Source organism: Schistocerca cancellata, chromosome 1, assembly GCF_023864275.1.
Source record: "Schistocerca cancellata isolate TAMUIC-IGC-003103 chromosome 1, iqSchCanc2.1, whole genome shotgun sequence".
Taxonomy (NCBI): domain Eukaryota; kingdom Metazoa; phylum Arthropoda; class Insecta; order Orthoptera; family Acrididae; genus Schistocerca; species Schistocerca cancellata.
The window spans coordinates 1,098,289,261-1,098,313,876 of record NC_064626.1 but is presented as its reverse complement, the minus strand read 5'-3'; the positions used below and the strand labels follow the sequence as shown (position 1 = coordinate 1,098,313,876).

At 42.1% G+C, this 24,616-nt stretch overlaps 1 protein-coding gene across 1 annotated transcript in view; it reads left to right on the top strand.

Annotated features, from left to right (window-relative positions):
• Positions 1-14,562: 14,562 nt before the first annotated feature.
• Positions 14,563-24,616, top strand: part of LOC126091856 (parathyroid hormone/parathyroid hormone-related peptide receptor-like) — a 453,641-nt gene continuing 443,587 nt past the window's right edge. Inside the window, exon 1 of the mRNA XM_049907147.1 lies at positions 14,563-14,691. The gene's annotated coding sequence lies outside the window, so the exon portion shown is untranslated. The remainder of the gene's footprint in view (positions 14,692-24,616) is intronic.

Below are 24,616 nucleotides of genomic sequence, written 5' to 3'. Positions count from 1 at the left end.
GAAGAAATATGTGAGTACTGCTAAACGTTTTAAGTCTCTCTCTCTCTCTCTCTCTCTCTCTCTCTAATAGCTTCCAAACTATGACTTTCTTTGTATTATAGGGAGACTTCATGATCATCCTGTACAATGAAACTTATAATTCGTGTAAATTTAAGATAAATGTTTCGTCTGTATCACGCTGTATCTCCTAAACTAAGTACGCAACATCTTAGTTTTATATGCATATCTCTTCTTTGGCTACGTGCTATAGAGCTGGAGTTTTAAACCATCCTTTAGCCGGCCGCTGTCAGTCGTCATGCACATAAAGGAACCTGACCGCGTGTTTCCGGTCGAACTCGGTCACCTCCTAAGCTGCTACACTAACAGAGATGTCTGTCTGCAAATTACTATTGACAGACACGTGACGGTTAGCGTTGTCTGCAGCCAGACAAGAAGGCCTCCTCCTCATTTCTGACGTCTGGACACTGTCGAACGCGTGCACTTCACAGAGATTTGCAGAGTATGGCGATGTAAATATATTTTAAAAACGAACACAAACAGTTGAAACGTCCCCTTAGAAAAATTATACATGACTGTGCTTAAACTGACACACAATATTTTTTTAGCGCAACGCAATCTGACTTTCAAAAATCCCTGCAAAAGAATGGCCCTGACTAACATTAATCTATACCTTTCACAAATCACTTACCTCACCAAAAATGTCCGTTACTCGAACTACTGCAATACAGCGAGCGCCACTACTGCCAGCTAAATAAAAGATTCAAACTACGGAAGGCACTAACTACCGATAGGCATAGTTAGCAAATGAAAGATTATAATAGAGAACAAACAATGTATTTACCTTAATAGTGTTGAAAAAGCATAATATACATAGCAGTTTATGACATCCAGTCTTACAAATTTCAAAACTCCGCCATCTCTCTCCCCACATCCAGCACTGCTGGCGGCTCACCTCCAACTGTGCATCGCTACGCGCTGTTCACATCCAGCTGCCGCTGCCCAACACTACAATGGCAGACAACAATGCAAACTAGCCACAGACTGCACACAGCACAGCCAGTGATTTTCATACAGAGAGCGCTACGTGTCGGCGGCGTTACTAATATAAGAACCTAAACAGCCTACTTACATAGCCCCCATGCTCCCCACAAAAAATTTTACAAATTGTTTTGGGCACTGGGCAATACATATTTGTTAAAATTTTTCATAATTACAATATCAAAGAAATCAAATGCACTCACTTATTGATCCAATGTTGGTCAAAATCTAAAATGTTCTCACAGTCCATAAAGACAGTCCAGATTGTTCATTACAGTAAAATTGCAGTGTTTTTCTCAAAGTCTGAGCAGTAAAAGAAAATGCACACGGAAGTAGTGGATTTCCATGCAGTCTTGAAGAAGTAATATTGTCCTTCCAACGGAAAGACATTGCTGACTCTTGACATGCTGACAGGTAATGGGCCACAACAGAGCAAACCCACAGCAGAGTCATTCGACGGTTTGAAGAATATTGGTAGGTAGGTCATCACAGAGCAGACCACTGTAGTCCTGGTACAGAGTATGGTATTGGTGAGTCAACAAAGGTGTAGACCCACTGTAGTCCTTGTAGAAATAATTGTATTGGTGGGTCATCAAAGGTGTAGACCCACTGTAGTCCTTGTAGAGATGGCCAGCAGCCATCTGCTGCGACTGTGCAGGTGCACAATCGCCATCGAAGAGTCTTGCAGAGAAGATAGCAAGTCCATAAACCACCACTTGTGCACGCACAAAGTTTTTGGAATTGTCCTTAGAATTCTTGCAGACAATATAGCAAGTCCATAAACCACCACTTGTACACTCACGAAGTTTTTGGAATTGTCCTTAGAACCAGCAATGCTGTTATCCAGTCCCTTGCTGAATTATTAACACACGTGCAAACACTAACAGTCCCTACTTCTCACATATTGTCCATATACTATGACCAACAGAAACGTGTGCAGTGAAATGGAACTTACAAGTTACTTAATTTGATGAACTGCTGTCAATTACAATATTATAACATAAGAATACAATAACAAAGGTACAAAATACATCATTAAAGAACATAACAGTACAGATAACATTTGTGGTACAGGCTTTACAAAAGAATCGAACTAACATATACATCAGTGTTACAGGAATTATGACATGAGTACATACATAAAAGATCAGAATAAGATCAGAATAACTTTTGAAACATCAACTTTACACATAAGCATTAAAACAAAACAGAATAAATAATGTCTAAGCATATTTACAAGGTAAATAACATATTATTAATGCCAATTGTATTTGAGGATAGCAGTATTCCTCATCATAGTGAATGTAGCTTAGTATTAGAAGAAGAAAATATTCTATGAAACTACACAGAGACAGGAAGAAAACAAATACACAAGGGTACACAAACACATAGTGGGATAACACAAAAGGAAAGGACAGGGTTTGTTTTCAGTGGAACATTTGGTACTGCAGTCCAACCCAAACCTTCATTCCATAGATCTTTCGTCTTATTTCAACATTTGTTTCCACTAAAAAAATCCTATTCAAGCATGCTTTCTGTATTTATATGTTCACATATTTCTTACCTCATTATTCATTTTCCATTATCTTACTTCATCATTTATTTCCAAGAAAATCCTACCTAAACCTGTTGTCCCTAAACTCTACTTTTTTGGTTCATATCCTCTTTCAAAATACTGTTTTGGCCAAACCATTTTCTTATAGCTTCTCAATTCATTTCTTCCAATCCATCATAGTTAGTTTCTTATATAGTTTACCCCCTCTTAAGCTAACTTAAGGGACGAGGCAATGCAGCAGCACAAAACAATTAATGCAAACAGCAATGAAAAGAAAAGCAGATTTGTGAAGCAAGCAGCATTATAGAAATTAGCAAAGCAATTGCAATATTACAACTAATATAAGGCAATGTGCAGCAAACAAGAAAAATAAATCAGTAGTTAACTGGCTTAACAGCGTAATACAAAGTCAAATTCAGTAACATTATGCCTGGCAAACAGCAGCAGCAAATTAAATAACTTATATCTAAACATGACATAGCTCAAGCAGAAAAAAACATTACACTAAAGACAATAATGCAGACAAGGGAAATGTATATTCACATCTTAATGTCTATGTAATTAAAGTGGTGCACCACAAGAAGTTATTCTACCAAAAAAAATTACCAAGTAGTTGAAAAGAAAATTCCGTATGCAATTCCTGTGAAGGGAAACGTCTTTTTATGCTCCTTCGTTTTTTTGAATAGATCATTATTTACTGGATCTGTAGGCATAAAATATTTATATTAGTACATCTATAAAATTTTATTTTAACCAATGCTGCAGTGCAGCTAGGAACTAGATATTAAACAAAATAGGCAAAGCAAGGCGTGAAACGTCATTCACTAGCCATATGGCATTTCATAATGCAGTAAACAATCTTTCAACTAGCAATACAATAGACATGAAATTTTTCTCATCATTTCATTTCAGTAAATATCATAAATTAAGAACTCTACAGTGTAATCATGTTTTCAAGTTTGAGGGTGTCGTATTTACGATGCTTTCTACAAAGGAATGTCAACAGCGAGGATAATGGCCTCTTTTTTTTCTCCACCTAATGGCTTTCTTTTGTCAGGCGACTGACACAGCTGGGTGCCCACGACGCATTATGTGCAGGTGGTCACTTAACTTTCTTACGGAAATATTTACGACAGCAGTTTCCGCTACAGTGACAGTCTCATATAAAAATATTTCACAGGTCAAGAATTTACGTTGCAAATGTGTAGAAACAAAATGCTATTGATATAACAGTGTCCAAAAAATTTTCGGCGGCATTGTAATACATTCACGCATTTACATACATTTCATAACTCTTAAAGTACGATTCTTGGTTTCCAACATCCTTTTTCACAAGTCAGAGTCCCTAACCACTACTCCTTATTCCTTACCTTATTACACATATACATATTCATCAACACATCTTCAACAATTCATCATAATAAATACATATCCTAATAAACATTCCTCAACAGCATAATACACATCGTCGTCGTAATAATAACATCATAACACCTCAGTCAACTCTCAAAAACGTCGTAGCTTCCTGCAATAATTTCAAAACCTAAAAAAATTCTCTGCTCATTTAAATAGCGTCATCTACCTCAAACGTACTTTAAAAATCGTGATCCCATACCAAATATATCATTCAAAGCTCTCATAATATCACAATGGGTCCGAAAAAATATGAACAGTTCACAAAGTACAGACAAAATACAATTTCATAAGTGTGAAGTTATCCAACTGTGTAATTGTGTAAACATGTGTCACTGATGTAAAAAAAAAGTTTATCTCTCAGTTAAATGATCAGATAGCTGTGTAATTTATGTGTTAGAGGAATATGGTACCGATGTGTAGAGTTGTATAAGCAAATACCATATTAGCTAGGGCTCCTTGTGCTTGCCAAACACATGGTACACAAAGTAAGCGTGTACCCCCCTGAGGATTAATGTAATTATACCCTCAGGTGTTACAGAGTACAGCAATGGAATGAAATGTATTACGGAAAACCTTTGTATCATTGTACTTCAAATATCTTTAAAAATAAATGATTTAAGTACAAAATTAATCACTCAAATACGTGTCCTGTAGCGCTAAATGTGCGTCTTGCTGTAAGATAACCTCTGTGGAAGTGTCGTAGTTATCGTCCTCCGAAAGCTAAGTTCTGCAGAAGTCAATGTACTTACCTCATGATAAGCAAAAGTGAAATGCTTTTCGTATAGATATCTTAGTTATTACGCTTATTGTTGTGATGAAGAAATTACTGTGCTGTAACATATTGTTGTGTTACGAAAGAGGCTGTCTCATTGTATCTATACCACAAAAGTTACTTCTAAAACATGTTTTACTTTCCAGAATAATACAGAAAAACTGTGCAGATATGAAACAGAAACACCGCAAAAGCAACATTGTAAATTGTCACTCATTAGTAGCGTCGTGATAAAATCGTGTAGCTGTCACATAAACTAACCACTGTGTCATCTGGTATCTCTCAGAAAGTACTTTACTTCAGAATGTATTTTCAAGTAAACCAAAATGTTCCATTAAAATCTCATTAGCAGTACTGGTAAATGTTCTAAGTATGTGAGCCTTATAGTTGTTACGTAATTGTGCAACTAACAAGCAAGGATGTACACACACAATAACACTGTGTCATCTGTTCGCAATAACAATGCATTCGTAATTTCTGTTTAAATAAGTTCTCTTGGATCTTGAGTGGATATTGAACTTCAAAACATTGTTGCATGTTAACAGTTTCTCAGTGTGACAAATTGTACAAGTAGCGTGAAGTGAAAATTGCAAAGACTAAGTTAAAAAGCAGATTATCTGTCAATAAATGGTTTTACATGTGAAATGTGGTGTAGCCCTTTGCTCTTCCTAGTACGCAGAGTTTCAACTTTAACGCAATTATCATGTGGTATACGTCGGTAAAGAATACTGGAATTTTTCTCAAGGTTAGCGTCTATGTTATTTTTCTCTAAGCCAGCCGGCGCACGCGGCAGCCTGCGGTGCGAGTCATTGTCTGTTCCTTTGTTGGCGCGCGTCGTTATTGGGATTTGGAGACCTAACTTCTACAAATTCACCGTGACGAGACGGTCCTGCCCTGTTTAAATCCCACCAGTTCTGATGCAGTTCAGGTCTGTCGTTACGATCATATCATCTGTCGTCATGTTGGTAGATTCCATAGTTTCTTTCTTGTCGGTCACGTGGTGGAGAATTTCTCCCTCAGTCGTAACTGCGTGCTGGACCGTTGCGTCTAAAGTTATTCTGTCTCCCTTGATGATAATTATTTTGGTTCCCATATTGTCTGTTTCTCTGATTGTCTCTGTGATAGCCATTACCGCGGACAGGTGATCTTTCCCTGTAATTATTACTACTCTGCCAACGGTTGTCATACAGGTAGTGTCTGTTTTGGTCACGATTTACGTTGTAAGAATAGCCTTGTCGTGTCCATTTATTATTTATGTCATTGTGGAATTGTGACAGATGTGACCTGTAATTGTTGTACTCCTGTTTTCACGTTCCGCGATTGTCAGTGTCAATTTCCAGTTCTTGTAACAGTCCCTGAAAAGCTTCAATGTCGTCTTTGCAACGTCCTGCTAAAATAATATGTCGTAAATGTTCAGGCAGCTTGATTAAGCAAATGCGGATGAGTTCTGAGGGGCTGTATGGGTTTGAAAGATACTGATTCTTATGCAACATGTCTTCAAAATATTTCATAAGACTGGAAAATTCAGATTGTTCGAAACGTTTCATCATTATGATGCTATGTTTTACTCGGTCTTGTGTAGCTTGAGACCAATATGCTGAGAGGAATGCATGGTAAAATTCACCTTCACTGTGACAATCGTGAATGACCGATCGCATTCTTACAGCTGGTTCATTCTCCAAGTAGCCACACACAAATTCTAACCTGTGCTCCAATGACCAGTTGGGAGGAAAACAATGAGAAAATTGATGAAGCCATGCTTGTGGATGAATGTCGTTGTCAGAATTCTTAAATGTTTTGAATTTACGTGTAGTAATGAACAGCTTAAGTCGAAATCATCGTGTCGGCGAGTCGCACATCGCTCATTGTTACTTCGTTTCGGCGGTTCCATCTCAAAATCCAATGCGCCTTGCCAATTTCTTTCATAATTTCCGAAGTGTCCTGTGTTATTATTTTGTGGTTGTTCCGTATTTCTATGTCCCTCTTCCTGTACTGGAGCGCGAGTGTCCTCTGAAATATGTAATTCGTGTATTACCTGCGTCAACTGATCTTGTAGTTCCCGGATTTCTCTTTTGTACTGTGTATTGATTTGATTTTGATTTTGTTTGAATTTTCTATTTTGTTCATACTCTTCTGTGTCAGTGAAGGCTACGGGTCTTGTGTCATTCAGATCATCATCTACCTTTGTAGATAAGTTAGTGACCTGATCCGAAAGTTAGGCTACTTTCTCCGATAGTGAACACATATCCTCAGTGTGTTTTTCTGAACCAAGTTTCAGAGTGTCCATTTGTGTTGAAATCGAATCTACTGTGTCCTTTAAGTTTTCCTGAGATTTTGCAAGTTGCATAACCGAATCGGTAGATGCAACTGAGTCAGTTTTAGCCCACAAGGTCTCATGATTTTCATGAACAATGGTTTGCAGTTCTTTTATGGCTGCTTCGTGATTCTGTAATGCATTTTCATGCCGTGAAAAAATAGGTTGAAAAAGCTCACAAATTTGTGGTTTTACGTCATTACAGACTTTTTGACATTTCGATTCAATGTTATGTAACTCAGTAGTTAAATCTTCACGTGTTTGTTCAAGTGTGGTGTCTAACTTCGGAAAATTTTGTTCCATTGTGTCTAACTTTTGAAGCTTTTGCTGTGTTTGTCTCTCATTTTGTTCCATTGTGTCTAACTTTTGAAGATTTTGTTCCATTGTGTCTAACTTTTGAAGCTTTTGTCCCATTTGTTGCATTAATTGTAATAACAATGCACTGGTGTCTGAAACATGTTCCTCAGTGCTTTTCGGCAGTGAATTTGCACCGGCAACATTCACATTTTGACAAGCGGAAAATGTGTCTTGACTCATTTGAGAAAACGGTGAGAACCCAAAACCTGAGTCTACAGTATTTGCAATATTGGGTTCTGTCATTCCCAATTCCTGAGGCGAGCTGTTGCCGACCGATCGATCGATAATGCTTTCCTGTTTACTACCTGTTTCACTGTCTACACCATTATTTGACGCCCGCTCCATTTCCCTATGCACAGTTACCAAATTACTACTTTGAACATTAGTTAATTCATTACACGGTGGCGCTAACACACTGCTTTCGTCTTCACTGTCATGTCTCAGTTTACTTTGGAACCTAGTATTACGTTTTTCACACGCCATTATTGTCACAATATTTCACACAATAACACAGAAAAGCACAATTTGAAGAGCAACAATAAGAGAACACATTAACATAGTACTGAAAATAATATCTCGTTAATTGCAAGCGCAGCTGCGAAATACTTGGTTCAAATCTACATGCATGCCACAACTGTTTTACTGTACAACAATGAAAGACTGCAACTACAAAGGAGATTCTCTCTACAATTACGTGCTAGCAATAAACAAAAGCTACACTAATTACACAAACTACAAGAAAAAATCAGAAGATTCCAGGCTCGAATCCTGGCAGGGTCGCCATATGAAACGTCCCCTTAGAAAAATTATACATGACTGTGCTTAAACTGACACACAATATTTTTTTAGCACAACGCAATCTGACTTTCAAAAATCCCTGCAAAAGAATGGCCCTGACTAACATTAATCTATACCTTTCACAAATCACTTACCTCACCAAAAATGTCCGTTACTCGAACTACTGCAATACAGTGAGCGCCACTACTGCCAGCTAAATAAAAGATTCAGACTACGGAAGGCACTAACTACTGATAGGCATAGTTAGCAAATGAAAGATTATAATAGAGAACAAACAATGTATTTACCTTAATAGTGTTGAAAAAGCATAATATACATAGCAGTTTATGACATCCAGTCTTACAAATTTCAAAACTCCGCCATCTCTCTCCCCACATCCAGCACTGCTGGCGGCTCACCTCCAACTGCGCATCGCTACGCGCTGTTCACATCCAGCTGCCGCTGCCCAACACTACAATGGCAGACAACAATGCAAACTAGCCACAGACTGCACACAGCACAGTCAGTGATTTTCATACAGAGAGCGCTACGTGTCGGCGGCGTTACTAATATAAGAACCTAAGCAGCCTACTTACACAGTCTCGACCGCAAAAAATTTGTTTCTTAACCATGCCTAGACCTTCATCGGTTATCTGTGGCGGTGAAAGTGGCGGGTGTTGTAGCTCTACTAACGTCAACTGCTCAACACGCGCTCGATTCACAGCCACCACCTACCACCATGGTGTGAGGATCTGAGAATGGTCAAAAAATGATCGAAACCGGTTACCATAAAAAAATTTTTTGAGGTGGAGACTGTTTGCTATTTTTACCATATTTTTTGCCGGATCGCTGTTCTCCAGGAGAAATGTTCTCAAAATTACTGATGTACATACAAGGGGCGTTTGAAAAGTCTGTGCAAAAATAAAATCTACTTACGTGTTTGGAGTAAACCTTTTTTTTTATTTTTCGTCATAGTCTCCTTTTAGACTTATACACTTCGTCCAGCGGTGTTCTAATTTGTTGATCCCTTCCGAATAATAGGAATTGTCCAAGTCTACAAAATAGCTATTAGTTGCTGCAATCACCTCCTCTTCGAATAAAATCTTTGTCAGCTGTTCCTTCAAATTGGGGAACAAATAGTAGTCCGAGGGAGCCAAGTCTGGGGAACAGGGGGGAGGGGAGGGGGGGGATGTGAAACGAGTTGGAATCCTATTACCATTAATTTTGCGACTACAACTGTTGAGGTGTGTGCTGGTTCATTGTTGTGATGCAAAAAGACTTTTTTGCGGTCCAATCACCGACATTTGTCTTGCAGCTCGGTTTTCAAACGGTCCAATAACGATGAGTAATATTCACATGTAGTAGTTTTACCCTTTTCCAGATAGTCGACGAGGATTATCCCCTGCGAATCCCAAAATACAGTCACCATAACCTTTCCGGCCGAAGGAATGGTCTTTGCCCTTTTTGGTGCAGATTCTCCCTTGTTTAGATTGTTGTTTGGTCTCAGGAGTATAGTAATGTATCCTAGTTTCATCCACAGTGATGAAACGACGCTTAAAGTCCTACGAACTATTCCTGAACAACTGCTAACCATCCTTGCAAAACTTCACACGATTCCGTTTTTGGTCAAGTGTGAGCAATCGCGGAACCCATCTTGCGGATAGCTTTCTCGTGTCCAAATGTTTATGCAAAATATTATGTACCCATTCATTCGAGATGCCCACAGCACTAGCAATCTCGCGCACCTTAAGTCTCCTGTCACCCATCACCATATTATGGATTTTATGAATGATTTCTGGAGTCGTAACTTCCACAGGGCGTCCAGAACGTTCAGCATCACTTGTGCCCATATGGCCACTCCGAAAATTTTGAAACCACTTATAAACTGTTCTAATCGAAGGTGCAGAGTTACCGTAATGTTTAACAAGCTTCTCTTTAGTCTCCTGAGGCGTTCTGCCTTTCATAAAGTAATACTTAATCACCATATGAAATTCTTTTTCGTCCATTTTTTGACAATCACTCGACTTCCTTGATTCACACGAATGCCAAGCACAAAGAAATAGACCAATATGATTGAAACTTGGTGTGTGTTCTTTCCAAAGATGCTACTGAGCCGTGGTAAAACTTGCTGTTTTGAAGAGTGCGCCGAGGCGCGTAGTGTACCGCAGTCGCCCTCCGTTTCTGGCAGTGGCGTCGCTGTGGCAATCGCAGCTTTGGTGTCTCCGTCTGGTGGGAAAGCGGAAAGGTGGCCTGTTGACATGCATTTAAGGGGCGCTATATGAGCTCGGCAGTGCTTGGAATCCATCCTTTCCCGGCGCATCCATCACCACCTCCGCCAAAACCACCTCCTCCCAAACACCCAATGTGGATTTCGACCTTCCTTCTCTGCTGATGACCAACTCCTCCTCCTCACTCATCTCCTCTCCCTCCAGCTTAACTTCCGTCGCTCCGCCATTTTTTTTGTCTCCCTTGACCTCGAAAAGGCCTACGACCGTGTCTGGCATCCCGGTCTCCTGTTTAAACTCCAAACCTACGCCCTTCGTATCAACTACATCCATCTGGTGGCCTCCTTCCTCTCCCACTGCCCCTCCTATGTTACCATCCATAATGCCCACACCTTCTACCCCTCTGCAGGTGTGCCCCAGGGCTCTGTCCTCTCCCCTCTCCTCTACCTCCTTACAGGGCAGATATGCCCCAACCCCCCTCCCTCCAGTACACCTCTTGCAATATGCTGATGACAGCGCATTCCTCGCCCTCGCACCTACCCTCCAACGGTCCCAACGCCTTCTCCAGAATCACCTTGACCTTTTTGCTGCATGGTGTAACCAGTGGCTCCTGAAACTCAACCCTTCCAAGACCCAGGCAATCATCGTAGGTCATACCACTCGCTCCTTCCGGCTCCTGGATTTCTCCCTTACTGTCTGCGCCCGTCCTGTCCGCCTCACCCCCACCCTCACCTACTTTGGCCTCACTATTGACCGTCACCTCACCTGGATCCCTCATCTCCGCTCCATCAAATCCAAAGCCCACAACCGCCTCCAACTCCTCAAACTCCTCTCTGGCCGGACATGGGGGTTGAACCCCTCTACCATCCTCCACACCTACAAATCCTTAATCCATCCCATCCTCTGTTACGCCAGTCCTGCCTGGATATCTGCCCCCCCCCCCCAAATTCTATAAGTCCCTCCAGATCCTTGAGCGTCATGCACTCCGCCTCGCCTTCCGTATACGCCTCCCGTCCCCCACGCGGATCCTCTATGATCTCATTCGTTTCCCCCATCTGCTCCTATTCCTCAAACATATCCACATCCTGTACACCTCCCGCCAGCTTGAACCCCCTCACCCCCTGGTTGCTCCTCTCCTCTCCCATCCCGGCCCCCTGTCACGTCTTCACCGTTGTGTCCCCCCTACCCTCCATCTCTATACCCTACATCTCCTTTCCTAAGGTGGTTTCCATCAACTCCCCCTCCCGGATGATGCCCTCTCTCCCTCCATTTATCCCTCCTATCAACTCTGATCCTCACTCCCCCTCCTTTCCTCTGTCCTTTCCCTGGGCTCCCTCTTCCCCCCTTCCGTCCTGTTTTCTCCCCACTAAACCTCTCCCTACCTTCCTTCTCCCCCCCCCCCGAGTCCTTTTGTATTCCCCTCCTCTGCCTACCCCACTCCCTGTCGCGTCTGCCCAGCGCCCCCCACCCCTCTTATGGGTCCTCATCCTCCATCAGTTCCTTTCCCGACTCCCTCCCTTTTTTATTTTCCCATCATCTGTCCAGTTGCCCCCCACCTGCTCTCGGCTGTGGTATGTCACATTTGCCAACTTTTTAGTGCAGTGTTCCAGTGACTGTTCAGTGTTGTTCGTCTTTCTCGTGTTGCGAACAGAAACCATGCTGTCGCTGGGTGTGAATTTTATGTCTTTTGCGAACAGAAACCAGACTGTCGCCGTGTTTTTTTAATTTTCTGTCTATTGTTTTACCTGTCTGCTTTGTATGTATTTTCTTAGCGTCATCATCCCTCTGTTCTTTGTTTTAAGTTCCACGATTTCTTTTCGCCATGTTACTCTTTAAGCCTCCGATTTTATCGCCTGTTTTTATTATTTATTCTCTTCATCTTTCTGTAGGCTGAAGAGTGGCATACTACGCTGCTGCCAGCCCGCCCCCTTCGGGGGGAATTGAAATTCAATAAAGGAAAAAAAAAACTCGGCAGTGGGAGTCGGAGGGAAGTCGGAGTGAGGCTAGGTCAGTCTCGCGTCACCAGTTGGTCTGTCTCCCGTTCTCACTTGTGCGGCAGTTAGTGTCTGTCTGTCGTCGGAGTGCGAGTATGTCTGTCGTTTGGATCAAACTTTAAGCCAGAAAATGAGAGTCTTGCCACTCCGCCAGTAACAGAACTCAGCTAGTGGTCCCCCGGTCGGGGCTGAGTTCCTGCATCTGAGTCTGCGCATTAGGCCACCAGTCTGCTCGAGTTGCTCGGGCAACGGTCATTGGCGGTTGGATCGGTCGGTTGGTCGGTCGTGCACTGAGACACGAGATGACCTGTCCACCTTGAGCGTCGGTGCATGTGAGGTTCCCACGTGAGTCCAGTGGGCCGCGCCGGATAGAAAGGCGTAGTGGCTTCGCGGTTGACACGAGAGCAACAGGAGTGAAACCACGACATCGGGCTGGCTGCGGCGAGCTGCGACGCCGTGAGACAGGAGATCGGCGCGCCTTCCCGCGTCCTTTGAAGCGGCTGGCAGCGGACGGTTCGGGAGAGCGTTGGCCCCAGTGGCGAAAAGAAATCGTGGAACTTAAAACAAAGAACAGAGGGATGATGACTCTAAGAAAAAGCAGACAGGTAAAACAATAGACAGACAATTAAAAAAACACGGCGACAGTCTGGTTTCTGTTCGCAAAAGACATAAAATTCACACCCAGCGACAGCATGGTTTCTGTTCGCAACACGAGAAAGACGAACAACACTGAACAGTGACTGCGCCAGATCTTCGCCAGAAATCGCAGTTTATTAGAAGTTAAGTGATTCGAGATATGTTGTTTCGTTTACTTGTTTAATTCTGCTTGTTTTCTTGGTGAGGTTACCAGCCGCGTGTTTTGGGGTCGTCCCACCATTCTTCTCCGTTTGCCCACCCGCGGGAAGGTGGTTATTTGTGAATTGGATGATCAGTTTTTCCCTTGTGGAGTTTGGGAGGGTTAGAGCAATCTGCGGTTCGGGTTGTTCAGTAATACCCCTTGTCAATCTCTCATACGTTAATAGCTGCCTCTGTCATGTTTGTCGGATTCGGTGTTAACGAATTTATAGAATTAAGGTGTAAAGGCCGAATTCCTGAAATATGTTTTTATCTTGCCTATCATTTTGCGAGGCGGTGTATGTATAATGTAGAGCATGTTGTACATTTTATGTAAGTCTGAATTTCATGGGTTTTATTTAAATAGTCATTTTTATGAAGTTGCCACCCTTCCACCGTAAGAGTCCTTTTAAAAACAAATTGCACATTCGGTGGCAAATAATTTCTTAGTGTGAGTGTTTGTACCATTTCCATCCCTCTTACACGGTGCGTAGTTAATGTGTTTGTGTGAGTTGTTAAAATTTTTTTGTTTAAAGTAATCTGGTGTGTTGCTGATTTGCACCAGTGTAGTCTTTCAGAGGTTGTTGTGAGCGGTCGTGACTACGGCCGCCTTGAAAGGGAGCGGCAAGCTTCTCAGCCCGAAGACTCATACTGTCAATATTGTTCTTTCTGCCTCTAAATAAAATTGTAACTTGATATTTCGAGGATGCTTTCTGCTTATAAATTTTAGATCTGTTTTTGGAAAGGCTTTTATGAAGAAAATTCCCATTTGTTAAGGGTAATTTCATTTTCATCAGCTACTCCCTGGCAACTATTTCCACGCTCACTTAGTGTGATTAAAGGTGTTAATGTTATTGATGAATCGCTAGTAAATAAAGTAAATTCTTTAAGAAAAGATTTTGAAAGTAAATTCACGGTTCAGCTACTAACTAAACATGACCTCGATACGCACCGGTGAGACTCGGACTTTGCACGGACTTTTCAAACGCCCCTCGTATAAACTGAGGACAATGCAACTTTGCCAGCTCTTGTGAGTGGCTACGTCCAAACCCCCAATGTTGCGAATCTCAGGCCTGTCACCGCTGGACGACTGGTGCCCCGACCTCGGCGTCTGGCCTGGTCCCAGCCAGCATGTCAGAGGCCTCCTTCAGCAGCGCGTGGCCCCGGCGCGTCCCGCGGTCCGCGGCAGCTGTGGTGACGTCACGGATTATCTGCCCGCCGGCCGGCCTCGGACCCGCGAGTGAGGCGCCGACAAACACACGCACAGCAGTGGTCTGCCGGCAGCGGAGCGGAACGCGCGCGAATCTCGCTACGGGCCGGGATTGCGCAGCTCGCCGTTGAGTGTGTGTGTGCACCAAGTATCGCACTTCGCAGCAGGTGAGGTAGCTGTGTTGCGAGTGCTTCTCCAGGTAAGTTTCCAACAGCTTCCTGTATCTTATATTCAGCATGTCACTAAATTCCCTTTACACGTTTCGAGGACAAGTTCCTTACACCAAAACAAAAAACAAAAACAAAGAAACTGGTAAACGTGGGTTCTAAAATACATGCCTGAAGAACTATGAGCATTTGTTCATCATCGATACTGTGTAAAACATCTCTTCCACAGCAAGCTCTTTGCTCTCCATATTTTGGAAGGAGGTAGTATGGACCAGAACAAAGAAAAATGGCAAGTAAACATTGGTTCTAAAATGAAAACACCAAAAGCTATGAGCACTTGTCCAACAGAAGAGAGTAATGAGGATAAACAAATGTTCATAGCTCTTAAAGTATGCATTATGGAGTCCATGTTTACTGCTGGAAAATCTTACCTTCTTTTGGTCCATACTACCTCCTCCTAAAATATGGAAAGCAAAGAGCTTGCAGTAGAATAAATATGTTTTACAGTCTCGAAGGTGAACAAGGGCTCATACCTTTTAGAGTATGCACTTTAGACTCCATGTTTACTAGACATTACGCTCTTCTTTTGGTGGAAGGAACCTGTCCTCAAGATATATAAAGGGAATTTAGCTACACCCTGTATAATCGAAAATGCTTGCCATAACGGTGTAACTGTTCTTCAGAACACACGCTGGTTCAGTTTGTTATATCGTTCCAGAAGGCAATACCCCGTCGTCCATTTCAGCACCTGCAGCTCCTCGAAACTGATCGAAATTTTATAACTACCCAATCAGTCTACTGGAGCAGAGTAGCGTTTAAGACTAATACAACTTCGTAGCGTTCCGCGGGCCCGTGTCTATTTGAATGAAATCGATTTGGATATTAGGTCACGTTATTTTGAAAGTAGAATAACTATTAAAATCAAGGTTTTCGCCGTCTTTGCAGTAGCTCTTTTCAGGGCAACCTGAACAGATCAGCTATTCGTTTTATAATTGTTACAGCTAATTGTTAAAGGACCGTACTACAAAATCTTAAGTTTTCGCAAACGAAGGAAAAAATTCTGCAGGTGAGTAGATGGAATGCAGCAGAGTGGACTTTAAAATGTTTAAAGAACAGAATGAAATGGATATTTAGCCATTCCTGTAGCTGATAAGTAGAGCAATCTCTTTGAAGAAATCAAGTCCAGAATCCTAGAATAGGTTTCTCTTCTTAAGGAAGTAATTCATATACATGATCAGGTTATGTTTTTGGTAGTGTTTTAGATTCTTTCTTTTTTTTTGTTTTGCTCATACTTATTCACAGTATTGTAACTCTAATCAAAGTACATACAAAACGGTTTCATAGATCTCGAATCAGCAGTAGCAGCAGCAGCAGCAGCAGCAGTAGCAGCAGTGTTACGAACAGTATATTTCTTCGGATCATTGTAAAAATACCTATATTCATGCGCAGTACAATTAGTCAAACGATAAATGCCTTGCATTTTTTCCTGTTAACAGCCACTGGTCCAGTGTCAGCCTTTCCAAAATTAAAAACATACACTCTTCTGGAAATACACACATCAAAAAAAGTTTTGCATCACCTCGGTTCCGAGAGTTCCGGAATCTTTACAGAAAATTGGAATAGAGATCAACATAAACATTTCCGCCTTTTTTATTGCTCATCATAAACCACACATTGCATGTTGTACCACCATACAGTGAGACCTTCAGGGGTGGTAGTCCAGATTGCTGTACACACCGGTACCTCTAATACCCAGTGGCTCGTCCTCTTGCATTGATGCATGCCCGTATTCGTCGTGGCATGCTACCCAAAAGTTCATCAAGACACTGTTGATTCAAATTGTCCCACCCCTCAACGGCGATTCGGCATAGATCCCTCAGAGTCGTTGGTGGATAACATAGTCCATAAACAGCCCTTTTCAATCTATCCCGGACATGTTCGATACGGCTTATGTCTGGAGAACATACTGGCCTCTCTAGTCGAGCGATGTCGTTATCCTGAAGGAACTCAATCACAAGATGTGCACGATGAGGGCGCGAATCGTCGTCCATGAAGACGAATGCCTCGCCAATATGTTGCCGCCATGGTTGGACTATCGGTCGAAAGATAGCATTCACGCATCGTACAGCCGTTACGTCGCCTTCATGGCCACCAGCGGCATACGTCGGTCCCACATAATGCCACCCCAAAACAGCAGGGAACCTCCACCTTGCTGCACTCGCTGGACAGTGTGTCTAAGGCGTTGAGCCTGACCGGGTTGCCTCCAAATAAGTCTCCGACGATTGTCTGGTTGAAGGCATATGTGACACTCATCGGTGAAGAGAACGAGACGCCAATCCCGAGCGGTCCATTCGACATGTTGTTGGGCCCATCCGCACCGCGCTGTATGGTGTGGTTGCAAAGATGAACCTCGCCATGGATGTCGGGGATGAAGTTACGATTCCGTGCACAGTATGAGTCACAACACGACGTCCTGTGGCTACACAAATAGCATTGTCCAACAAGGTGGTGTTGCTGTCAGGGTTCCTCCGAGCCATATATATCATTTCTGTGACACTCTCTCCCATATTTCTCGATAATACAAATGTGCTGCCCTTCTTTGAACTTTTTCGATGCAGTCCGTCAGTCCTATCTGGTAAGGATCCCACACCGTGCAGCAGTATTCTAAAAGAGGACGGACAAGTGTAGTGTAAGCAGTCTCCTTAGTAGATCTGTTACATTTTCTAAGTGTCCTGCCAATAAAACGCAGTCTTTGGTTAGCCTTCCCCACAACATTTTCTATGTGTTCCTTCCAGTTTAAGTTGTTCGTAATTGTAATGCCTAAGTATGTAGTTGAATTTACTCGTTAGTTAGGGTCAACTGCCAATTTTTGCACCGTTCCGATATCTTTTCTAAATAGTTTTGCAATTTGTTTTGATCTTCTGATGACTTTATTAGTCGATAAACGACAGCGTCGTCTCCAAACAACCTAAGACCGTTGCTCAGATTGTCTCCCTAATTGTTTATGTAGATAAGGAACAGCAAAGGGACTGTAACACTACCTTGTAGAACGCCAGAAATCACTTCTGTTTTCCTCGATGACTTTTCGTCAGTTACTATGAACTGTGACCTCTCTGACAGGGAATCACAAATCCAGTCATATTACTGAGACGATATTCCATAAGCACACAGTTTCACTACAATATACGGAATCGATCTGAAATCCCTTGTCAATAGCACTCAACACTTCATGTGAATAAAGAGTTAGTTGTGTTTCACACGAACGATATTTTCTAAACCCATGTTGACTGTGTGTCAATAGACAGTTTTCTTCGAGGTAATTCATAATGTTTGAACACAATATGTATTCCAGAATCCTGCTGCATATCGACGTTAACGATATGGGCCTGTAATTTAGTGGATTACTCCTACTATCTTTCTTGAATATTGGTATGACCTGTGCAACTTTCCAGTCCTTGGGTACGGATCTTTCGTCGAGCGACCGCTTGTATATGATTGTTAAATATGGAGCTAATGCATCAGTATACTCCGAAAGGAACCTAACTGGCATACAGTCTGCACCAGAAGGCTTGCTTTTATTAAGAGATTTAAGTTGCTTCACTACTCCGAGGATATTTACTTCTACGTTACTCATGTTGGCAGCTGTTCTCGATTCGAATTCTGGAATGTTTACTTCGTCTTCTTTTGTGAAGAGATTTCGGAAGGCTGTGTTTAATAACTCTGCTTTGGCAGCTCTGTCTTCAATAGTATCTCCATAGCTATCGCGCAGAGAAGGCATTGATTGTTTCTTGTCGCTAACATACTTCACATACGACCAGAATCTCTTTGGATTTTCTGCCAGGTTTCTATACAAAGTTTCATGGTGGAAACTGTTATAAGCATCTCGCATTGATGTCTGCGCTAAATTTGGAGCTCCTGAAAAGATTGCCAATCTTGGGGATTTAGCGTCTGTTTAAATTCGGCATGTTTGTTTCTTTGTTTCTTCAACCGTTTTCTAACCCTTTTTGTGTACCAAGGAGGATCAGCTCTGTCGTTTGTTAATTTATTTGGTATAAATCTCTCAAATGCTGCCGATACTATTTCTCTGAATTCAAGCCACATCTGGTCTACACTTGTATTATTCATTTGGAATGAGTGGAGATTGTCTCTCAGGAAGGCTTCAAGTGAATTTTTATCTGCTTTCTTGAATAAGTATATTTTTCGCTTATTTTTGGAGGATTTGGGGATTACAATATTCACTCTCGCTACGACAACCCTGTGTTCACTAATCCCTGTACCGGTTTTGATGCTCGTTATTAACTCAGGATTATTTGTTGCTAAGAGGTCAAGTGTGTTTCACAACCGTTTACTGTTCTCGTGAGCTCATGAACTAACTGTTCGAAATAATTTTCAGAGAATGCGTTCAGCAGAATTTCGGATGATATTTTATGCGTACCTCCGGAATTAAATGTGTATTTGCGCCAACATATCGAGGGTAAATTAAAGTCACCACTAACTGTTATCGTGTGTGTCGGTACGTGTTTGATTTCAAACTCAAGTTTTCTTTGAACCTTTCAGCAACTGTATCATCTGAATCTGGCGGTCGGTAGAAGGATCCTATTATTATTTTATTCCGGTTGCCAACAGTGACCTCTGCCCATACTAACTCACAGTAAGTATCTACTTCAATTTTGCGACGAGTTAAACTACTTCTAACAGCAACAAACACGCCACCGCCAACCATGTTTAGCCTACCATTTCGGAACACCGTTAGGTTCTTCGCAAAAATTTCGGCTGAGCTTATATCCGGCTTTAGCCGGCTTTCAGTGCCTATAACGATTTGAGCATCAGTGCTTTCTATTAGCGCTTGGAGCTTTGGTACTTTCCCTACACAGCTACGACAATTTATAACTGTTATACCAATGGTTCCTGTGTCTACGTTCTTCCTGTGTTCAGCCTCCACCCTTTGTAACTGAAGCCCTTCTTATGTTTTCCTGAGACACTCTAACTAAAAAACTGCCCAGTCCACGCCACATAGTCCCTGCTACCCGTGTAGCCGCCTCCTGTGTGTAATTGACGCCTGACCTATTCAACGGAACCCGAAACCCAATCACCCTTTGGCGCAAGTCGAGGAATTTGCAGCCTACACGGTCGCAGAACCGTCTGAGCCTTTGATTCAGACCCTCCACTCGGCTCTGTACCAGAGGTCCGCAATTGGTTCTGTCGACTATGCTGCAAATGGTCAGCTCTTCTTTCATCTTGGAAGCAAGACTGGCAGCCTTTACCACTTCTGTTGCCCGCTCGAAACCAGAGAGAATCTCTTCTAATCCAAAATGACACACATCATTGGTACCGACATGAGCAACCACCTGCAGTTGGCTGCACCCTGCGCTCTTCATGGCATCCGGGAGTGCCCTTTCCACATCTGGAATGACTCGACCCGGTATGCACACGTAGTGCACATGGTTTTCTTTCCCTTCTTGTCAGCCATGTCCCTAACGGGCCCCATAACGCGCCTAACGTTGGAGCTCCCAACTACCAATAATGCCTCTCTCTGTGATTGCCCTGATCATTCTGGCTGAGTGACTTCCTCTGAAACAGGACGAGCCGTGTAACTCCTTCCTGGTGGAATGACAGGAACTGATCGGCTGTTGGACCCTCTCCGTCTAATAGGCGCTGCTCATGCATGGTTGTTTACATATTTGGGCGGGTTTAGTGACATCTCTGAACAGTCAAAGGGACTGTGACTGTGATACAATATCAACAGTCAACGTCTATCTTCAGGAGTTCCGGGAACCGGTGTGATCCAAAACTTCTCTTGATACTTGTAAAAGATTGAATGTATGCATCTTTAGCCCTCTTATGTATTCAGCAGCCATAACAGAGGACTGTAAAACTATGTTCCAACTGCATAAAGGATTGCGGTTGATACCCGACTTCCTGGAACATGTCTATCTTGTTATTCTTCCGACAACCGTCCCTTTCCTGCAATGCGGCAGCCACCAGAGAGGTTGTAGATTTGGTTCTTTTAGCTTCGTGGAGAACGTATTATTTCTGGGAGCACTTAACGATATTCTTTCACCGTATATATTCTGACTGCTCATCTGGGTACCTGTTTTACCACGAACAATTTCCTGTCACACATTATACGAATGTTCCCTAACAGGAAAAATAGTGTTCCACTTCATTAAACATTTAGTAGCCGCGATAGACGCAGACTTTCGAAGCATATACTGATGCTTATTTTGTTCTGTACGCCCGTCGGAAGCAAATGTAGCTCTTTGACATTTTCTGGGACACATTCTTACATATAATCAAACAGGAAGGAGTACACTTCATTTGCTCTTTTCCTAGGAATGCCTTCATGGCATACAGGCATTCTTTTTCATGTTGTGTATACGAAATAAATTGAAATGCTTCCTGAAATATTTGGCGTAATACTTAAGTGTAATGCCAGAATTGGGATGTTTTGTTTGCAGCAACTCGTACATAGCCTCAACTGTGAGCCTGGAAGTCGAATTTCTAAATCCATGTGAAGAGTGCAGTTACTCTGGTACAGGAAATGGCTATGTGATCGTGAATGAGCTTCACATATGCAGATGGCATAGCACGGCTCTTGTTACCAGTTCCCCGCATTTCTTCTGGACCACAATAACCAAAATGAGAAACGCAAGCAGTATGGCACACTTTACGTCATTCAGTCTTCACTGACAGTCATCTTCCGTGAACTTTTCAAAACACCTGTCACAGCAACTAGAAGGAAGGAAAACAAATATAACATTACTTTGTCATCCTATTTTCGGACGTCATATACCGGGTGATCAAAAAGTCGGTATAAATTTGAAAACTTAATAAACCACTGAATAATGTAGATAGAGAGGTAAAAATTGACACACATGCTTGGAATGACATGGGGTTTTATTAGAACAAAAAAAGTTCACAAAATGTCCGACAGATGGCGCTGGACAGCAAAACGTCAGTGACTGCTACCGTGACGGGTGAGAGGTACGCCGCTATGTTACAGAATCGCATCATCCCCAGCCTGGCTGATAAACACCTGCTGGAACGTACGATGTTTATGCATGATGGCGCTCCACTCCATATTGCTAGACGCGTGAAAGATCTCTTGTGCGCGTCGCTTGGTGATGATCGTCTGCTCAGCCGCCACTTTCCTCATGCTTGGCCTCCCAGGTCCGCAGGACTCAGTCCGTGCGATTATTGGCTTTGGGGTTACCTGAAGTCGCAAATGTATCGTGATTGATCGACATCTCTAGGGATGCTGTAAGACGACATCCGACGCCAATGCCTCACCATAACTCCGGACATGCTTTACAGTGCTGTTCACAACATTATTCCTCGACTACAGCTATTGTTGAGGAACGATGGTGGACATATTGAGCATTTCCTGTAAAGAACATCATCTTTACTTTGTCTTACTTTGCTATGCTAATTATTGCTATTCTGATCAGATGAAGCGCGATCTATCGGACATTTTTTGGACTTTTGTATTTTTTCGGTTCTAATAAAACCCCATGTCATTCCAAGATTGTGTGCCAATTTGTACCTCTCTATCTACATTTTTCCGTGATTTATTCAGTTTTCAAATTTATACTGACTTTTTGATCACCCGGTACACTGGTAAAAGTAATAATAAAAGTTGATATAGCTGTGAAAGCATTGTACCTAACCTGCATCGTTCACCGGTTTATCGTTCTGAAAAAGTTTTGCTTTACAGGTAATATAGCGATCACCTTTAGCTCTTCCTGTTTTTATAACATTCTTTTCGTAATTTCCAGTATTACGTCCTCCTTTCTTTCTTTTCTTGGTAATTTCACTACGTTCCAACTCAGTACTTCTCACAATACATGTTTAGAAATAGTAACAGTTGAACTACGATAAGCGAAACGTAAAGCATAGAACATTAGGTACTCGACAGATGCCATGCGAAGATGATCACCATTGAAAGCGATTTATTCCAGGAGTGACACCTTTTTCTTGCAAAAATGGTTCAAATGGCTCTGAGCACTATGGGACTCAACATCTTAGGTCATAAGTCCCCTAGAACTTAGAACTACTTAAACCTAACTAACCTAAGGACATCACACACACCCATGCCCGAGGCAGGATTCGAACCTGCGACCGTAGCAGTCCCGCGGTTCCGGACTGCAGCGCCAGAACCGCTAGACCACCGCGGCCGGCTTTTTCTTGCAGAAAGTCGTATCTGTGTGTATAGAATCTAATATCGTGCTTAACTCATTTTGTTAAAATTTGGAGTAAGGCTCTTTCAATAATGACTTTAGTTTCTGTTTGATGTGGTTACATATTCAAAGGAATTTTATTCACAATAAGGTAGTTAATATTTCTTAATAAACCATGAAAAGTTAAAGATACCGAACCATTTTCAACAAGTGACAGTTATGGGACATGTTTTTTGCCGCATGGTCAATATTCACAATCTCATTGTTTAGCATAATATTCCTGCAATTACTCTGGTGTTTCGTAGGAGTGCAACAAATTTCTATTTAACGCCCTTCGCTCTTGAAAGACTGGTAGGATTGTATGTTTTTTTTTCTTTTTGTGGAAGTTTCCGTTAACTGTGATAGAGGAAAGGAAAGCTTCGAACACCGCCTCATTTCACCGACAAACACATACAAACATCAGATTATCCAGCTGCGTTGGAATCCACAGCCTCCATTTCCAGTGCATTTGCAAAAATATTAGATGCAACTATTAACAAACTTTATGTTTACAAGATGGTTCCTGTATTGTTAAACATGTTTAGTCAAGTTGTACGTAGTTTAGAGCCAAATTCAATTTATTGAACGTTTCATTCTCTACTCCAAGGAGTCTAACGGGCTGTTCGAAATCCCGACTATTACATATCATGAAAATGTACCACAGCTATTATCAGAATCATGTCTACGTTTCTTGTTATGTATGAGACAAATGCCTAAAGTCATAGTCGTAATAAACTACACGTTCTGGTGTGTCAACAGAATGCATAGTACTCCATGGCCGAAAGAAGTAATCGCCTATATTAAATTGCAACTGTGACGTAAATTAAATAATCTGCTGTGATTATCGAATAAAAGAGTAAGTAACCATCGCAATAATGTCGAGTTGAGAGAGGAAACATGGCCAATAAATTGATAAACAGCCAACTCGACATCCTGTCCCTTTAATAAGCCGGCGGCAAAGCTATAGGTTAGCACGGAATTTTGAATTCCGGCTGCAGCCTACACGCTAGCATAGACAGTAAGTACATTCAAATTTACATGAACAGACGATACAGAGAGGAAGGTGGTTCAAAATCTGCATGTTAGCACCTCCTCCGTAACAATAAGAAAAAATAGACAAATGGCAATATTTTCTTCTCGTAGTATAATTAAATGCGTTTATCATCGCTATTTCAATCTGTTCTGCCATTCTCAAGTGACAGATCACAGTGAAGGGTCTCAATGCGCGATCGTTATCAGGCGCTACTCCTGCTGGACGCTGAGTAAAAATTAAGTGCACTGATGACATGAACTGTACAGTAATCACTACACGAAGTGCCACGTTCTTATACAGAGGGATTCAGAAAAATGAAAACAGTCTTTGGTAGTCAATATTTATGGAACAAAATCACTTACCGTTACAGTTCTTGCCGTGTGGGATTAGCCGAGCGGTCTAAGGCGCTGCAGTCATGGACTGTGCAGCCGGTCCCGGCGGAGGTTACAGTCCTCCCTCGGGCATGGGTGTTTGTGTTTGTCCTTAGGATAATTTGGGTTAAGTAGTGTGTAAGCTTAGGGACTGATGACCTTAGCAGTTAAGTCCCATAAGATTTCACACACATTTGAACATTTTTGTAACAGTTCTTGCACGGGGAGAAAGTTACTTTATGTGTTCAAAGCGACCCCATTAGCAGCCAAACAACGTCGTCCCCTCTGGACTGTTGACGGAACTACGGCTGTCATTGTTGCCTGTGTGATAGCTGCA